This window comes from Muntiacus reevesi, chromosome 8 (genome assembly GCF_963930625.1).
Source record: "Muntiacus reevesi chromosome 8, mMunRee1.1, whole genome shotgun sequence".
Classification (NCBI taxonomy): domain Eukaryota; kingdom Metazoa; phylum Chordata; class Mammalia; order Artiodactyla; family Cervidae; genus Muntiacus; species Muntiacus reevesi.
This window is the reverse complement of record NC_089256.1, coordinates 38,504,509-38,520,414: the sequence shown is the minus strand read 5'-3', so window position 1 is coordinate 38,520,414 and position 15,906 is coordinate 38,504,509. Positions and strand designations below refer to the sequence as shown.

The 15,906-nt window shown below is 35.3% G+C and overlaps 1 protein-coding gene across 11 annotated transcripts in view; it reads left to right on the top strand.

Annotated features, from left to right (window-relative positions):
• The window catches only part of ZBTB20 (zinc finger and BTB domain containing 20), an 858,187-nt gene that overhangs the window by 335,597 nt on the left and 506,684 nt on the right, over positions 1–15,906 (top strand). For 10 of the 11 annotated variants that reach the window (XM_065942514.1, XM_065942523.1, XM_065942509.1 and 7 more), the window contains one exon: positions 4,456–4,529. The exons of the other annotated variant lie outside the window; for it this stretch is intronic. The gene's annotated coding sequence lies outside the window, so the exon portion shown is untranslated. The remainder of the gene's footprint in view (positions 1–4,455; positions 4,530–15,906) is intronic. 11 annotated transcript variants of the gene reach the window in all.

Genomic DNA, 15,906 nt, shown 5'->3' with positions numbered 1-15,906 from the left:
TGTAACCCCAGTCTAATTATGAGGAGTGAAGTGAAAGTCGCTCAGTCGTGTCTAACTCTGCGACCCCATGGACTGTGTAGTCCATGGAATTCTCCAGGCCAGAATACTGGAGTGGGTAGCCTTTCCCTTCTCCAGGGGATCTTCCCAACCCAGAGATCGAACCCAGGTTCTCTCCCACATTGTGGGAAAATTCTTTGCCAGCTGAGCCACAAGGGAAGCCCAATTATGAGGAAATATCAGACAAATCCAAACTGAGGACCATTTCACAAAATATCTGACCACTACTCTTCAAAACTATCAAGGTCCTGAAGAACAGGAAAAAACTGAGAAATTGTTACAGATCAGAGGAGATTTTAGAGAAGAGAATTTTGGCAACCCACTCCAATTATTCTTGCTTGGAGAATCTGAATGATGGGCTACAGTCCATAGGGTCACAAAGAGTCAGACACAACTGAAGCGATTTAGCATGCAGAGGAGATTTAGGATAAAAGATAACTAAATGCAGTGTGGTATCATGGATTAGATCCTTGAAAGAGACAAAATATATTAGTGGAAAAGCTGATGACATCTGAATAAAGTCTGTAGTTTGGGTAATAATATTGTATCAATGTTAATTTCTTACCTTGGTTATTTAAAATGTTAAAGTTAAGAGAACATAGTGAAGGAAATATGAGAATTCTTTGAGCTACCTTTGCAGCTTTTTCATATATGTGAAATTACTTCAAAATTAAAAGTTAAAATGTTTAAAAGAAATGGGAAATTTATAGGTTAAAGGGGAATTGTGATTCAAATGTAATGTGCAGATATTGTTCAGATCTTAATTCAAACTAGTCAGCTGTTTAAAAAGATAGTCATTCATTTGACAGAATATTTGTTAATATTAAATAATTACTATTATTTTTGATGTGGTATAATGGTGGTGTGATTTTTTTAGCCATTCTTTTTAAATAATATATACTAACATATTAATGGATGGAATAATATGACATCTGGGATTGTCTTTAAAATGATCTGGTGGAAGAAAAAGTTGGTTAGAGCATAGATGAAGTAAACACTGACCTCGGGTGATAAACACATAGGAGCTCTTTTCTTTTGGGGAGAGGGGAGTCCTATTTTACTATACTCTCTACTCTTGCATATGTTTGAATTTTTTCACAATAAATTTTTAAGTGAAAAGGAAACAAAGACTAAGAGAAATAATCAAATATTGTCATTTGGTCTCATGCTGACCACAGGCAAGTGTGGTCATAGAGAGGTGAGTGAGCTCGCTAAAACAATCTGATCAGGTGCTGAAGAACTGGGAGAGCATTAAGAGAACTGCCTGGATGAGCATAGACTTCCTAAATTGGAGTGGTTTGTAGCTCTTTCCTTGAAGTTCTGTGACCTGGTGAAATATAACACCCCTACCTATGTGAGGATTTTAAAAAGTAGAGTGTAGTCAGAAGCAGTCCTTTTTTTCTTAGTCATTACTAAGATCTATAGTTCTTCACCCCTCTTAAGTTTATTATTGTCTGGGGCTTTGTTTTTTGGCCTTGTGACTTACGATGGGTTACTGTAATATAATGCATTTGCTCCTTCTCTGGAAAGACATTCAGAATCTTTAACTAGTGCAGAATGTACAACTTTCTTTGCTAAAGGGTCTCTGCCAAGAGAAGCATTCTTACGGGCTTTGTAATTTGCATTGATTACTGAGTTGTTTACCAGTGCATCACTGGGTATTGACTGTATTCTATAAAGCCTGGCAAAATTCTATCTTGATTAAAGAAGTCTGACATTGGTGGTCAATTTTAATAATAACTAAGGTTGTTCTGGATAACTTGAAAATTTTTTAACAGATTTTGGAACTTGAAATGTCAAGAGCAAGCTATTCTAATTGATGACACATACTCCGGAAATCTAGTATTTTAAAGGTGGATTCAGTGTATAGTAGTGAACTTGACAAAAATAGAAGTTGAAAAATAGACAATAGTGCCAAACATAAGATCCTAGTCTTAACTTCTCTGCTCCTTAATCTAATCTGGCATGCCTTCAGAATATTTCACTTTCTTGATGACCAATCTTCCAGTTTCTAACCAATACTTAACCCCACTGCATAGTAGCAGCGTTAATGATTTCTCATGAGGCTGATATGAATAGGAACCGTATTCATATCAAAGACAACTGGTCCCACTTCCAGGTCCATCTTTGGGCCAAGATACGTAGTCGCCAACAGTGAGTTGGCGACTGTATTTTTTGAGTCCTGGCGCAAAGTAAGATCCATCTGTTTTGCCCAGCCGTTTGCTTGAGTGCCACAAAATGGTCCTGTTATTAGTCTTATTTGCAGTCCTATTTAAGGTTAGGGGATAACATAAATAAACTTCAGTCCTCCTTATGATGAATGTAGCATGGGAATTAAAAGTGGTGGTGGTGGTCGTGGTAAGTGATGTTGCGTCTCTCTTTTCTCAATTGCTCTGTTTTCTTTGGATTGGAAAACAGACATTTAAGAATGAGTTTGTCATCTGGAAGGATAGTTGTGACCAAGTTTCCCTCAACAGGATACAAGATGTTATTTTTGAGCTTCATTACCCACACCAAGCGGGGAAAAAAGAGAAAGGGAAAAAATAAATAAGGAGGAAAGTGAAAGTAAGGAATAAACAGGCAGAGACAGAGAAGGGAAAAGAAAGGTCAAAGAGGAGAAAGAGGAATGACATGAGAAGAGGAGAATATAACTTAGTAGACTTTCTATTCATAGAAAATGCTTTATTGTTTTGAACTGAGTTCAATTCACTCAACATCTGGTGAATTAAGGAAAAGGAAATCTGACATTAAATTGAACTGTGAGTTGTCAGTTAAATAGTTTGTACATAAATATGCAGTCTCGTTGCCATCACCTTTTCTTATCTAGACAGTGAAACAGTTTCACTAACCACATGTGATTGGTGAGTAGAACAGTATCAATTGGTGATTCAGATTTATATAGAGATAGGCAGCTCTTATATTTCTGAATCATTTATTAGGGATTATTGTTATTTCGACATTATTTCTGAGCATGAGTTATTTTTGTCAGCTTCTTCTATGAATGTTTTGTTGCCTTATAAGGAAATATGTGCACTCCCCTCCTCATAGTCAGTTGTCCCTGGTGACGCCTCCATAATTTCTGTCTTTACACTGGTGGATTTTTAGTCCAATTCAGGCATGTGAGAAGCAGAGGAAGAGTTTAGTTAGTCAGTGATTTTTTTATTTTTTATTTTTGTGTATCCATTCATGGATAGATCTAGTGAATTTGAACCAGTTTGAAATTACAACCTGTATGTATCAAATAGACACAATACACAAAATATTCTTTTATATAATCCAAGGGAAAAAGAAAGTAGAACTCACAAGTAAGAAATAGATACATTTTCTAAAAATAGATGCAGTTTCAAGGCTGATTTATGATTATGCTCTTATATGTGGAGATGTTAAAATATTACCTTGCATTAATATGAAGATGGACATAAACATACCACATTTAGTGCTACAAATATATAAAAAATGGACTGCCATGATGTAAAGTAAAAGATAATTGTGTTATATCCTTTTTATACTAAAAAATCTATATTTTTCTAAACCTGTTGTATCAGTTATTTGAAGCTAAAAGTAAGGATGACTTAATCCTGTCTTTTTTTTAACTATTATTTATAGGTGATCTTGTATGAAAAAATAAAGGATTAAGAAAATTAATATGACATCTTAAGCCCAGATAGTTATTAAATACTTTTATCTTAATGCCTGGACTCCTAATTCAAAAATTAAAAATACATATTTTAAAAGATGCATTTATGGTTATTTAAACCAAATGGGGTAGTTTAAACCCTGATGGTCTTCCCATGTTGCTTCAAACGACAGTGCTTCATACAATAAGCTATATAGTATTATGTGATCTGGAGTGCACTAAACCCTTAATACCTTGCAGTGGGCATTTGTATTGCTAAATATGTTTCTTTGCCTTTGCTTCACCATTTGCCCCTCAGTCATTTGAAAGTAGTGGGTCTAATGTTATTTTCCAATTTTATTTGAAGTTGTAATTTCCCTTTAATATGTGCATTCAGACTGTAGATTTTCTTCTTTATTCTCTGAAATAACCTTGTATGTAATCTTGAAGCTTTGAAATTGTTTAGGTTTTTTTTTTTTTTTAATCACAATATAGGTAAAATTTAGAAACACTGACTTTCTAGTCATATCATTATGAAGTTCTTAACATGGAGGCATATTTTGTTTTTCAGAATTGCTTTTTTTCCTCTTTAGATCCTTTTCTTTTCATTAAAAAACTACTCTGGGAAGAGGGTTTTTTTTTTTTTTCCTTAACAGAAAAAAAAGCTACGCTTGACTGATAATGCATTGCTTTGGATGGTGAAACATTATGAAAGTTTAATTTTTAATTAAATCTGAAATACCAATTATAACTGAAAGAGATTTTAACCTGTTTCTTTTCAGACTGCCTGAAGTTACATTTAGAGACTGAAATCACTGCACCTTAAAAACAAAAGATTGAGCTGCACTGCATTCCTGTGAGTGAAAGCTTCCTCTACCTTCCCCTGTGTTTTTGTGACCCACTCAAAAAGGGACAAAAATAGTGGTCACATAGTAACCAGACACGAGTAAGAAATTTGAATGTCCCTGAAGAAATACATGTTTAAATGATTTCCTTCTTTAAAAAAAGAAAATTTGTAGTGCTCAATATTCAGTATGTCTTTTTTATCCAACCTAAATTGTGAATCCTTGCTCTTGGCTGGTTAGAATTGCGTTCGGGAGGGTGTCACCCACTGTGCATCAGCACAGTGACACACACCCTGTCAGGAAGGATTCTTACATTTTGGTACAAGTCTCTTTGAAAGTAACAGATTTCTAATGGAATCAAAGTAGGCTTAGTCTTTCCTTTGTGATGTCATTAGAAATTTTTAGCCTTTGTGTCAGTGTAAATGGAGAGAAAGAAAGTTCATGATGACATCACAAGATTCTGTTGCCTTGAGGACTTTGGGCAAAACTAAGTAAAATGCATAATTCCCTTGTGTGCGTGTGTTCCCCATTCTGCTATGAAGCAGTCAAAATAGCACATCTTATGTCTTCCCGTGAGCTACAAGGCTGTCTCTCAGAGCCCCATTGTTCCATAAATGCATGTCAGAGTCTACCACAGTCTGGTCTACCCTTATTTAGCTGCTGTTTTGTCAATGTACTTGGAAGAACAATTAACATTTGGGATTTCAATGTCTGAATAACAGGCAGTGAATAGAACCCAAGCATATAAAAGATTCAGACGCCCAGGGTAAGAAAACAGAAGCTTATAGTTGATGGGGGAAGAGGAAAGACACTTTAATGCCTCACTCAAAGGTTGTGAAATACTACAAGGAAATTCAATGTGATAATTTTTTAAATTTTAGATCAAAAATATATATTTTGGTATTGAAATCCAGCAGGTTATGATGTCTTCGTAAGTTTCCATTTAATGTGCTATAAGGTCTTTTGCTAGAGGGTCTTAAAACACTTAAACAGCATTCATCCCCTTGTGTCATTGTTGGAATGCCAAATGTAGGGTGTATTGCATTGTGATTTTCAGAGTGTAACAGTGCCTTTAGACAGAGTATACTAAAGGTGATTCAGATGACTTCTTCCATTTTCACTTTGGTTTATTTCACTCTTTCATTATCAACTACAGTTCTCATATGTTTACTGTAGACAGTTCTGACATTGCTTAAACATTCCTGCCTATTGTCTAAATTCTTGCTAGGTCCATTTTTTTTGGAAAGATGATGCATGGACAGAACAATATCACCTCACTGTCAGGGTATCTGGTGAACTGGAGGGAACTTTGGCAGCTTATATTAATGTATGTTGTCCACTGAGCACAGTGCCTGGGTGATATGAATGAAAAATGATGGTTATTGTTATCTTTGTCATAACTACAAGAGTCAGGAACTATAGATGGTAAGCTCTTTAAAATCAGGGTCTATTTCTTATTCATTTTTGTATCCCCAGTGCTTGGCATAGTAATAGTAATCCAGAAATAGCTATTGTTATTAGTACAATTAGGAAATTTAAGTCAGAACTTTAGTATTTATTCATTCAAAAACTATTTATTGTGAAGATGTGTTGAATGAAGTTTTTGACAGTGAAGAAAATAATTATAAAGGAATTTGTCAAAGACAAACCTATTATTCACCATATAGCATTAGACATTAGTTTCCTAGCCCTTGTGTTTTTTGACTTTATGCTTCTTTCTCCCGACCAGAATGAGAAGTGCCCGTTCAAACCCTATAGTTTTTGTCTGTGAAGTGGTCTTCACTAGTTTTCCATCTAGTTGTGTCTTACATCTCACATACTGAAGTCATCTCCAAAGATAAATCTGTCTGACTCTAGGGTGGATGGTGCTGGGCACCTGTCTGTCTATGTAGTAGATTGTGCTTCAAGAAAATGGGGCAAGTGGTACAAAGGATATTGGGTCAAGAGACCAGAGGTTTGGGAAGTTGCCATTAGAAACTTCTACTTTCAGTGCAGTGAGAGCCAGAACCAATTTCTCAGCACAAATATGATGACAGCTTTCCTTAGAACTCAGAACCATTTGACCCCTTCTAAGTTTAGCTTCCTGGTTTCTTTCTTTTTTTTTTTTTTTGGCTTGTTTTGCTTTGTTTTTAACATAAAGTTATCTGCCCCCCCCCCCAACACCAATTTTAATTTATTTCTAAAAGGGGTTCCTTCATTTTTATTAAATTAGCTTCTGGTGATGCAAATGAAGGCTCTCATAAAACTTGGCCTCTGAGGCAAAGCTAAAATGATAAAATTTAAGCTTCATGAATTGTACTGTTATCCTGTGGAATAATGTTTAGGGACATCAAAGAACTTTATAAACACATTTCATATTTTTTAAGATTGAAAGATTGAGGTGAAAGGGATTTATGGGCAAAGCATCATCAAAAATTACAGGTAGGAAGTATATAAGAAATAAAAAGTCCAGTCATCTCATTCTGAAATAAGTAAATTGAGGCCCAGGGTAGGGCATGCAGGTTACCCAAATGATACTGACTACCAATGCAAATCATCCTCAGACATCTAGGACTGAGAGTAAAGCCAGTTTTAGACTCTGAGTCTTTGATCTTTCTTCTACACTCAGAGTCTGAGCTGTGTTTGCTGAGGAACAAACTGTCTTAGGCTAATCTTATGAGACCCACTCAATTGTGGTGCCCTCTTCCAGCTAGTCCAAAGTTCATATATAAACAGCATTATGGTACATTTTGATATTATGCCTCTGGTTGTACATTGAGTCGCATAGAGGTAAAATTATGTCATATAGAGGCAGTTAAATTTATTGATTTAATATTCTTTATGATGTTTTATGGGGCTTCCCAGGTGGCATGAGTGGTAAAGAAACCATCTGCCAGTGCAGGAGACATAAGAGACATGGGTTTGATCCCTGGGTTGAGAAGATCCCCTGGAGGAGAGCATGCAATCCACTCCAGTATTCTTGTCTGGAGAATCCTCTGGACAAAGGAGCCTGGTGGGCTACAGCTCATAGGTTTGCGCAGAGTCAGACACAACTGAAGCAACAACATGCATGCATGATGATTTACAAAGCAGACAGAAGGCCGTTAGAAACTTCAGTAGTCTAATTGAACTTACAGGCAAGATAAAACTGGTAATCTGAACAGAGCCATTGTGACATGGAATTCAGACTTCCCAAGAGGGTGCATCATGCATGGTGTCAGAATGTCATTGTTGTCAAGGGTCATTTCCATCAGAGAAAAGTTTTTTGGGTCTGAAAAAATTGAAATAAACTGCAATAACTTATAATGAATTACTTGCTCTAGTAATTTATTTCAGGTTTCCTTTATTGGATTCTGTCATTTAGCAATCCAAAGAGACCAATGTAGGAACTTTTTTATTATTTTACCCAGAGCTAAATCCTGGGTAGTTTCTTTCTCAAAGGTATTTGTCTCTTCCAGAACTTCCCACTTCCCACCATGAAGAAACTCAAGTCACTGTGGACAAAAAATTGATGGCCTAAGTCTTTGTGTCCCAAACAAGGAGACATTGTTCTGCCTTGAAACATTTCATGGAAGCTTTGGCATATAAAGAAGGGAAAATTAGAGAATGAGGATGCCAGAGCAAGGCCTTAGATGTAGGTACCCATCAAAGTTTCTCCTCAGACCTCTTCCCTCTTTTTTCTATAATAATGAATTAAAACTTATTCTATGCCTCTTATGAGCAATTAATTTTACCAGAATATATAGATAAATAATGCCTATTTTCTATTATCAAGGAGTTCATAATCTAGTTGGACAACAAAGAGATCTTTCTTATAGATAAAATATTTTATGGATATAGTAGAGGAAGTAAATGGTTATCACTTCTTCTGGGCCATCAAGAAATAATATAATATTAATAAACAGTCTAAGCAGAGGGGAATTGAAGAAAGAATGGTAGTGGTGTGATCTGATTATAGAACGGGGCTTCCCTGGTAACTCAGATGGACTATGCAATGCTGGTTGGGGCCAGTGTTCCCGAAGTATAGGTTGCAACTCATTCGTAGGTCATGAAATCTGTTTAGAGGCTCACAGTCAGCATGCTTTTAAGAACTAGAATCAAAGAAAAAAGTGTATAAAAATAGGGTGTTTCAAATTTTTAAGATAACAGATTGAAAAATAGATATCTTACTGGGAATCATACTATCAAAATATGAAAGCAGATATGAAATACTCAACTGGTAAAATCCTGACTAAGGGATATTATTTCCCCCTTGTTTTCACAAATGAGAATGTAGAAGAAATAAGCAGTTTGTCCCAGGTCATACACAAGGCAAATAGTTGAGATAGGATGTGAATATGTCTGTCAAACACCACATGCATACCTTTCCCATGATTTGACTTTTTCGGGGTTGTGTGACTTTGTTTATTTCACTGTTGATACCTCACATGTTTGTATCTTAAATCTCAAATTATAGCCCTATATTTCTAATTTCCTTATTTAAATCTTCAACTAGGTATCACACCACTTTCTCAGAATCACTATATCAAAATTGTAATTATATTCCTAGTTAAAAAATCCTCCTTTTGACTATCCTGATATTTTTTAACCCCAATTGTCAAGGTCATCTTGACTCAAAATATCTCATTCTTGCCTCTTCTATCCCCCTATGTATCCAATAAATAGCCAATATTTCTCCTTTTCTTGGTACCTCTGTCCTCGTCAAGTTTTCATCTTCTCTTATTGTACTAATCTCTTAGTTGGGAGAAGCAGAGGGAAGGGAGATCTGTTCATCCTAAATACTGTTGCTTCATTGGGTTTCATGAAGCAGGAGCCCTAAGATATTGTCACTTTTTTTCAGACAAAATTTTAATATTCTATATTAATTACCAAACAATTCCTAACCAATATTCCTGAACACTCTAAAATCTAATTTTATCTCCATTGTTTACTTACTTTTATGATTTAATATACTGTACTCTTAGGCCAAATTTCCTCACCCACATCTGTTAGTGTTGTTTGAAATGTTCATCATTCTGTATTTCCATATGCAAATCTAACACATCCTTCCTGGCTACTTTAAGTGCTATTTATTTTTATGAAACCTTCTTTCCTTGACCTAGCCAGAAATAATATACTCTCCCCTATCTAGCAAACTAACTTAGCACATGTAGTAGCCCTGCCAACAGTTTCATTTTGAACTTCTAGTCTTTAAAGCTGTGAGAGATGTATATGTTTTAAGCTAACAAGTTGGGCTTCCTGGTGGCTCAGATGGCAAAGAATAATTTCTTACCAAAGCCTAAAAATCTAGTGCATCACTCACCTACACTTTTTTTGAGACTTGAGTTACTTTCTATATTTTTAAACAATATTTATGGACATGTCTTATTTTTTTTACTAGAAAGCAAATTCTTAGGGTTAGAGTCCATATTAATTGGTATTTCTGAACCCTGTAGAATCTACTGCAATAGAATCATTAATTCAATATTCAACCACGCCAAATAGTGAGAATATAGAAATGATCCCTTAGAATCTCATGAAATTTATAGACTTCTAAGGAAATCAAACATTAAATAAGTAAGCAAATAATTATAAAATTAAAAATTGTAGTCCATGAGAAGAGCTAATAGGTATGCAAGACAAGAATGGGTGGAGAAAATCTATTATACTTTCCATTGGGTGCTCAGGAAAGAATTCTTAGAGAAAGTCGTTTAAGTTGAGACTTTGAAAGACAGAATCAGCCAGGTGAAAAATTTGGGGTGGGGATGGAAGCATGAGAGGGGAAAAAGTTCCAGGCAGGCACAGCATGGACAAAGCCCTGAGGCAAGGGCAAACTGTGAATTCAAGGAAATAAACAAGATTCCAGAGTAGCTAAAGCAAAAGGAGGAAAAGAGGAGAGTAACTGGAGGTGAGGTCAGAGGAGTAGCCAGGGTGGGGAATTTGGATTTTATTCTGAATACACTGGAAAAAGCACATAGTAGACATGCAAAATAAGTGAGTAGATGGATAAATAAATATTAAAGAACAGCTTAATAATAGAGCAAGATGAAGACAATTCAAAGGTACTTTGTAAACATAAGCTGATAGATCTATATATTTGTTTTGAAGCCTTACTGAAAATTTACTTCTGAATTTGAGGAGGGCTTGGACTTTTGAAACAGAGGTCTACTAGTTCACAACATGTTCCCCATCTACATAACCAAAATAGTCTCTGACAACCTTCTAAGATAAGGTCAAGTTAATTTTATTTCCTTTCTAGTTAATAATTATTAAAATTCTGTTGCTGGTTAATGAATCTGTTATTTTTGTTTATTTTTAAGTGCCCATTCTGTAATGTAGAAATGAGTACCAAAAAAAGTGTTTTACTCTTAGAATGTATTTTTAACTTTTAAACCTTAAGCTTATTTTTAATTTTAGTGAATTTTATCATGTGCAATGGCCAGGGGCCTGGAGGCATAAAAAGCCTTGAAAATAAATCCTCATTTTCCTCATTAATGCTACCTATATTATGACTAAATTTCTGGATTAGAAGCAAGCCAAACTGTCTTAAAGTATGATGCATTAATATTCTGGAATGCCACTAAATCAAAAGAGAGATATTGGTTTGTTTGCAAAGTAATGGAAATTATCCCCTTTTGCAATTAAAGAAGAAATAGAGTAGAGAGAATGTGAAAATTAAACCATAGAGAACTAGGTTAAGCTCTAAATCTATGAGTACTTATCCACTATAACTCAGTCAAAAGACACTAGAATCTTAAAATATTGTGTCTACAGAGAATTTTAGGAATTATTTATTCCAGTCTCCTCATTTTGGAGATGAATGTAATTTAGGCCTAGAATTCCTGTTCAAGTTGTACAGTTAAACATTTAATGGCAGGGCTGGAACTCTAATTCTTAAGAGCCAGATTATCACAGCCAAACCAGCTAATCTATGATCAAAGCCCCTATTGTAACCCTTTCAAGGTCTTGGGTGGAAAAAGGAATATTAAGTATAGGAGATGAGTCTACAGACAAGTTTTAATTAATAAAAATCTGAACAATAAGTATTATTCACAATCTGTTTACTTAATGTACCAGATGCTTTATATAAGTTGTCTTTAATCCTCACTACCACGCTCAGCAACCACTCAGCAAACTCGGAATAATTTCCATTTTATAATGAGAATACTGAGATCCAGAAAGATTAAGTAACATCCAAGATTGCAAAGACAGTAAGTGAGTCTTGTATTGATGCCAGACCTAACTGATTCAAACCCTGTGCTATCTCCTGCTGGGTGTTTTTATCTGGTGCATTTTGTTATCACTTTAGGTCATGTGGTCACAGAGGTCGCTAGTTCTCTAATAGTCCAAATGTCTAAAAAATACTAGGAAGTTTTTTGAAAAAAGTTACCTTTTTCTCTAGGTAAGGTGCCCTCTCTGCACAAAGCTCTTTACATTTAACTCTTCCAATGTCTCAAAATAGATGCTATAACCTTTAGTTTACATTTTTAGGAAACTGAGGATCAGTGAGATTAAATAGCACTCATATTATTGTAAAAGCCGAAGCCGGGATTCAAACATAGATTTGTCTGACCCAACTATTCTTTCCATTATTATACCCACATGCCAAGTCTTCTCTTCTCCTGGATACTAGTCTTCTATGGTTCACATGCCTCAACTCCTTATATGGCAAAGTAGAATTTAATACATGGTCTCATAGATTTCCCAAGAAAAAAAGACTCTGTTGAGATGATGCTTTTATAATTAAGTTATGTTATCTTGCCTGGAAATAAATACAGAGCCCCTATACATGTTTCCATCTTTGAGAAATGAAGAGCTGGGAAAGAAAAGAGAAAGTGAAAGTTTCTCAGTCATGTCTGACTCTTTGTGAGCCCATGGACTATACAATTCATGGAATACTCCAGATCAGAATACTGGAGTGGGTTGCCTTTCCCTTCTCCAGAAGATCTTCCCAACCAAGGGATCAAACCAGGGTTTCCTGCATTGTAGGCAGATTCTTTACCAACTGAGCTATCAGGGCTGGGAAGATTGGTCAAATCCATGATATTAGTCTTTCATTTCTACATTATTTTGACTCACAGTGTGTCTGAGTCCAAGATCCCAGTCATATCAAAGACAATGGTACTACTAACTTTGATTGTCCTTGACAACCTCTTTGAAAAGAAAAAGAAATAAAATATTGTGTTGATTAGACTAATGAGAAAAAAGTGAGGTGTACATTTTCCTTCTGATGTCTAGCTTAATTGAAGCTTTATAAGCTTGATCAGAGATCTAGGTCAATGAAAGTGCACATCTTACTGCTACTAAAAAAAAAAAGCAAAGTAGAAGCGAAGAAGAAAACCCAAACATAGTTATCAATTGTTACTATTATTTTGTAATGACCACTGAGAACTACGTTAGAAGTGAATTCCTTGTTGAAAGTAGGAGAGAGAGAGAAAGAGAGTGAGAGGAAGGGAAAGAGTAAGGGAGAGAGAGGAGAAAAGAGAATATGGATGAAGAGGAAGAGGGAGATGTTGAAACATTTGTTGATGTCACATCCTACTGCAAACATGATCCTGATTCCTTCTGTTTCAACTTTTGCAACACCAGGTATATATACCTCAATTTCTAAGGAGGTCATTTCTATTGTTGATACACTTGAACAATTATTCTAAGCCCGTCACTATAGAATAGCACCAGTGTGCATAATAAGTTTATGATAGTTAAAAGCAGTGCCTGTTATAGATCTGTAGTTGTTTTTTCCCCCATTTCTTGAGTTTGACTTTCACGTTTTTTATGTGAAAGCCCTTAGCAGTCCATTCAAGTTTTCTAAAATAACTCAGTGAAAAACATCCTTCCTGCTTCACAGAAAGGACTTTGTTTTTTTACCTCATCCTTGTTTTTTCCAATATGTGGCCAGTAGCCTTAAATGAGTAAGTACATGAGTATACGTTTTGAATTGCTGGGTCTCCTCAGGAGAAAATTATGTTTCCTGCAATATTGTAATATTTTGCTAAAAATCCAATTCTGGTTCAGTGTTTTGCTCTCAAAGGAATTTTGAATGAAGAAAATGCCTTTGTAAGAAGGAGGAAGCTTATCTAATCTCTTCAAGACTGATGAGAAGCAATCAGGAGACTTGTGACTCTTTGAAACAGTAAATTTCCAGGGAATTAGGCACACGTTTCTCAAGAACAATAAAGAGTGTTACACTTCAGGTTGCCGCACATTGACTCCAAATGCACTGCTTCATATATCCCAAATGGCAATTTGAAAACACTATTCTTTGAATCAACTGGAAAAGGGAGGAGGCCATGCTGAACTGACATTCTTTCAGGAGGTCATGAGAAATGAAATACCAAATGAAGTCATTCTTCTGGTTAGTATCAGATTCTCAGGGTTATAAATGTCTTATGATAAAATGTCTTCAGAGATATAGGAAAATAATAGTTATTGACTATTAGATTTAGATTTTTTATGAAGTTGTTTACATATTTGCAATTGTACCAACTTAACCATATGAAATTTGTGTAATCTTCACTATAGTTTTACTGAACTATTCTTTGTTTACTTTATTTGAATGCTGTAGAACTTTATCAAATAATCAATAACCAATATATGTCTAACATTGTTATCTTTGCCATTGTTGTTACTGTGTTCTGTTTTCTTCTATGAATTAGGGCTTCCAGGAATAGCTGTGAGCCTGGGTTACACATTCAATGCTACATTTGTCTTATCTTCTTATAGAACTGGAAAGTGGGAGGGACCAACTAGATTGGTTGCTCAGATTCATCTCACCTAGAAAGCTTGTCAGCATAATTTTATTTACAAGTCCTTTTAGTAGACAGAGAAACAGTTTACATGAAAAGCTCTTTTTCTATAAAATAAAAACTGACTCTATCATGCTATACAAGACTCTGATTTATGACATAATACCATCCACATAATCTCTGCAGTTATCACTAAGAAGGCAGCCAGTATAACTGAGAGGAAGGACCGTGGGGCTGACTAACTGGAGACTTGATTCAGGCATTGTCAAACAATTTTGTCTTAAGATCATTTTCCTTATCTGTAGGGGACACTTTTCTCTATCTTATAGATATTATGCAAAGAAGTCAAATGATATATATTAAGTATTTAGAGTTCCACAGAATAAAGATAGCTCATAAATATCATGTATTACTATCACAGTAAAAGTATTAGTAGGATTATAAATCACTCTGAGGTCTCGAGTAAGGTGCTTTATCTGAGTTCTTAGTAGTTAGAAATTAGTTTGTTTCTTGAGTTGCCATGTAGAGAAGTACTCTGTTGTTGCTAAGTACTATTCACACTTTGGAAACAATGGCTAAGAATGAATTACTAGTGATAAATTGCTTCCTTTAAAGATTTATTTTAAAAGATTTATTATTTATTTAAAGATTTATATTAAAGCATTCTTTATTATAAATTCTCTGAGCAGATTCTCTTCAAATTAAAAAATACTTTTAAACTGCTATATTTCCCACATTAGACTGATTTTATTTTCTGAGGGAAAGTAGCATGGATAATTTATTAATGCTCACAATCACTAAACTGGCAGCAGATAGGTATTAACTGTTTGTTGAGTATCCTGTGTAAAAATTTAGTAAGGTTTTAGTAAAATTTGCTTTAAAAAAGAATACTGAATTAATTGACTGCATGTATACCATGTGGTATATGATGATATTTAAGATTATATGTTGCTGTTCAGTCACTATATTGTGTCTGACTCCTCGCGACTTCATGGATTGTAGCACACCAGGTCCTCTGTCCTCTACTATCTCCCAGAGTCTGCTCAAATTCATGTCCATTGAGTCAGTGATGTTATCTAACCATCTCATTTTGTCACTCCCTTCTTCTTCTGCCTTCAGTCTTTCCCAGCATTAGGGTCTTTTCTAGTAAACTAGCTCTTCACATAAGGTGGCCAAAGTACTAGAGCCTCAGCTTCAGCATCAGTCCTTCTAATGAATATTCACTGTTGATTTAATTTAGGACTGACTGGTTTGATCTCTGTACTAACCAAGGGACTCTCAAAAGTCTTCTCCAGCACCACAATTTCTTTTTCCATTTATTTCTATTAGTTGGAGGCTAATTACTTTACAGTATTGTAGTGGTTTTTGCCATACATTGATATGAATCAGTCATGGATTTACATGTGTTCCCCATCCTGAACCCCCTCCCTCCGCCCTCCCCATCCCATCCCTCTGGGTCATCCCAGTGCACCAGCGCCGAGCACTTGTCTCATGCATCAAACCTGGATTGGCGATCTGTTTCACACTTGATAATATACATGTTTCAATGTTGTTCTCTCAGACTTCCCACCCTTGCCTTCTCCCATAGAGTCCAAAAGTCTGTCTGTACATCTGTGTCTCTTTTTCTGTCTTGCATATAGGGTTATCGTTACCATCTTTCTAAATTCCATATATATGCGTTAGT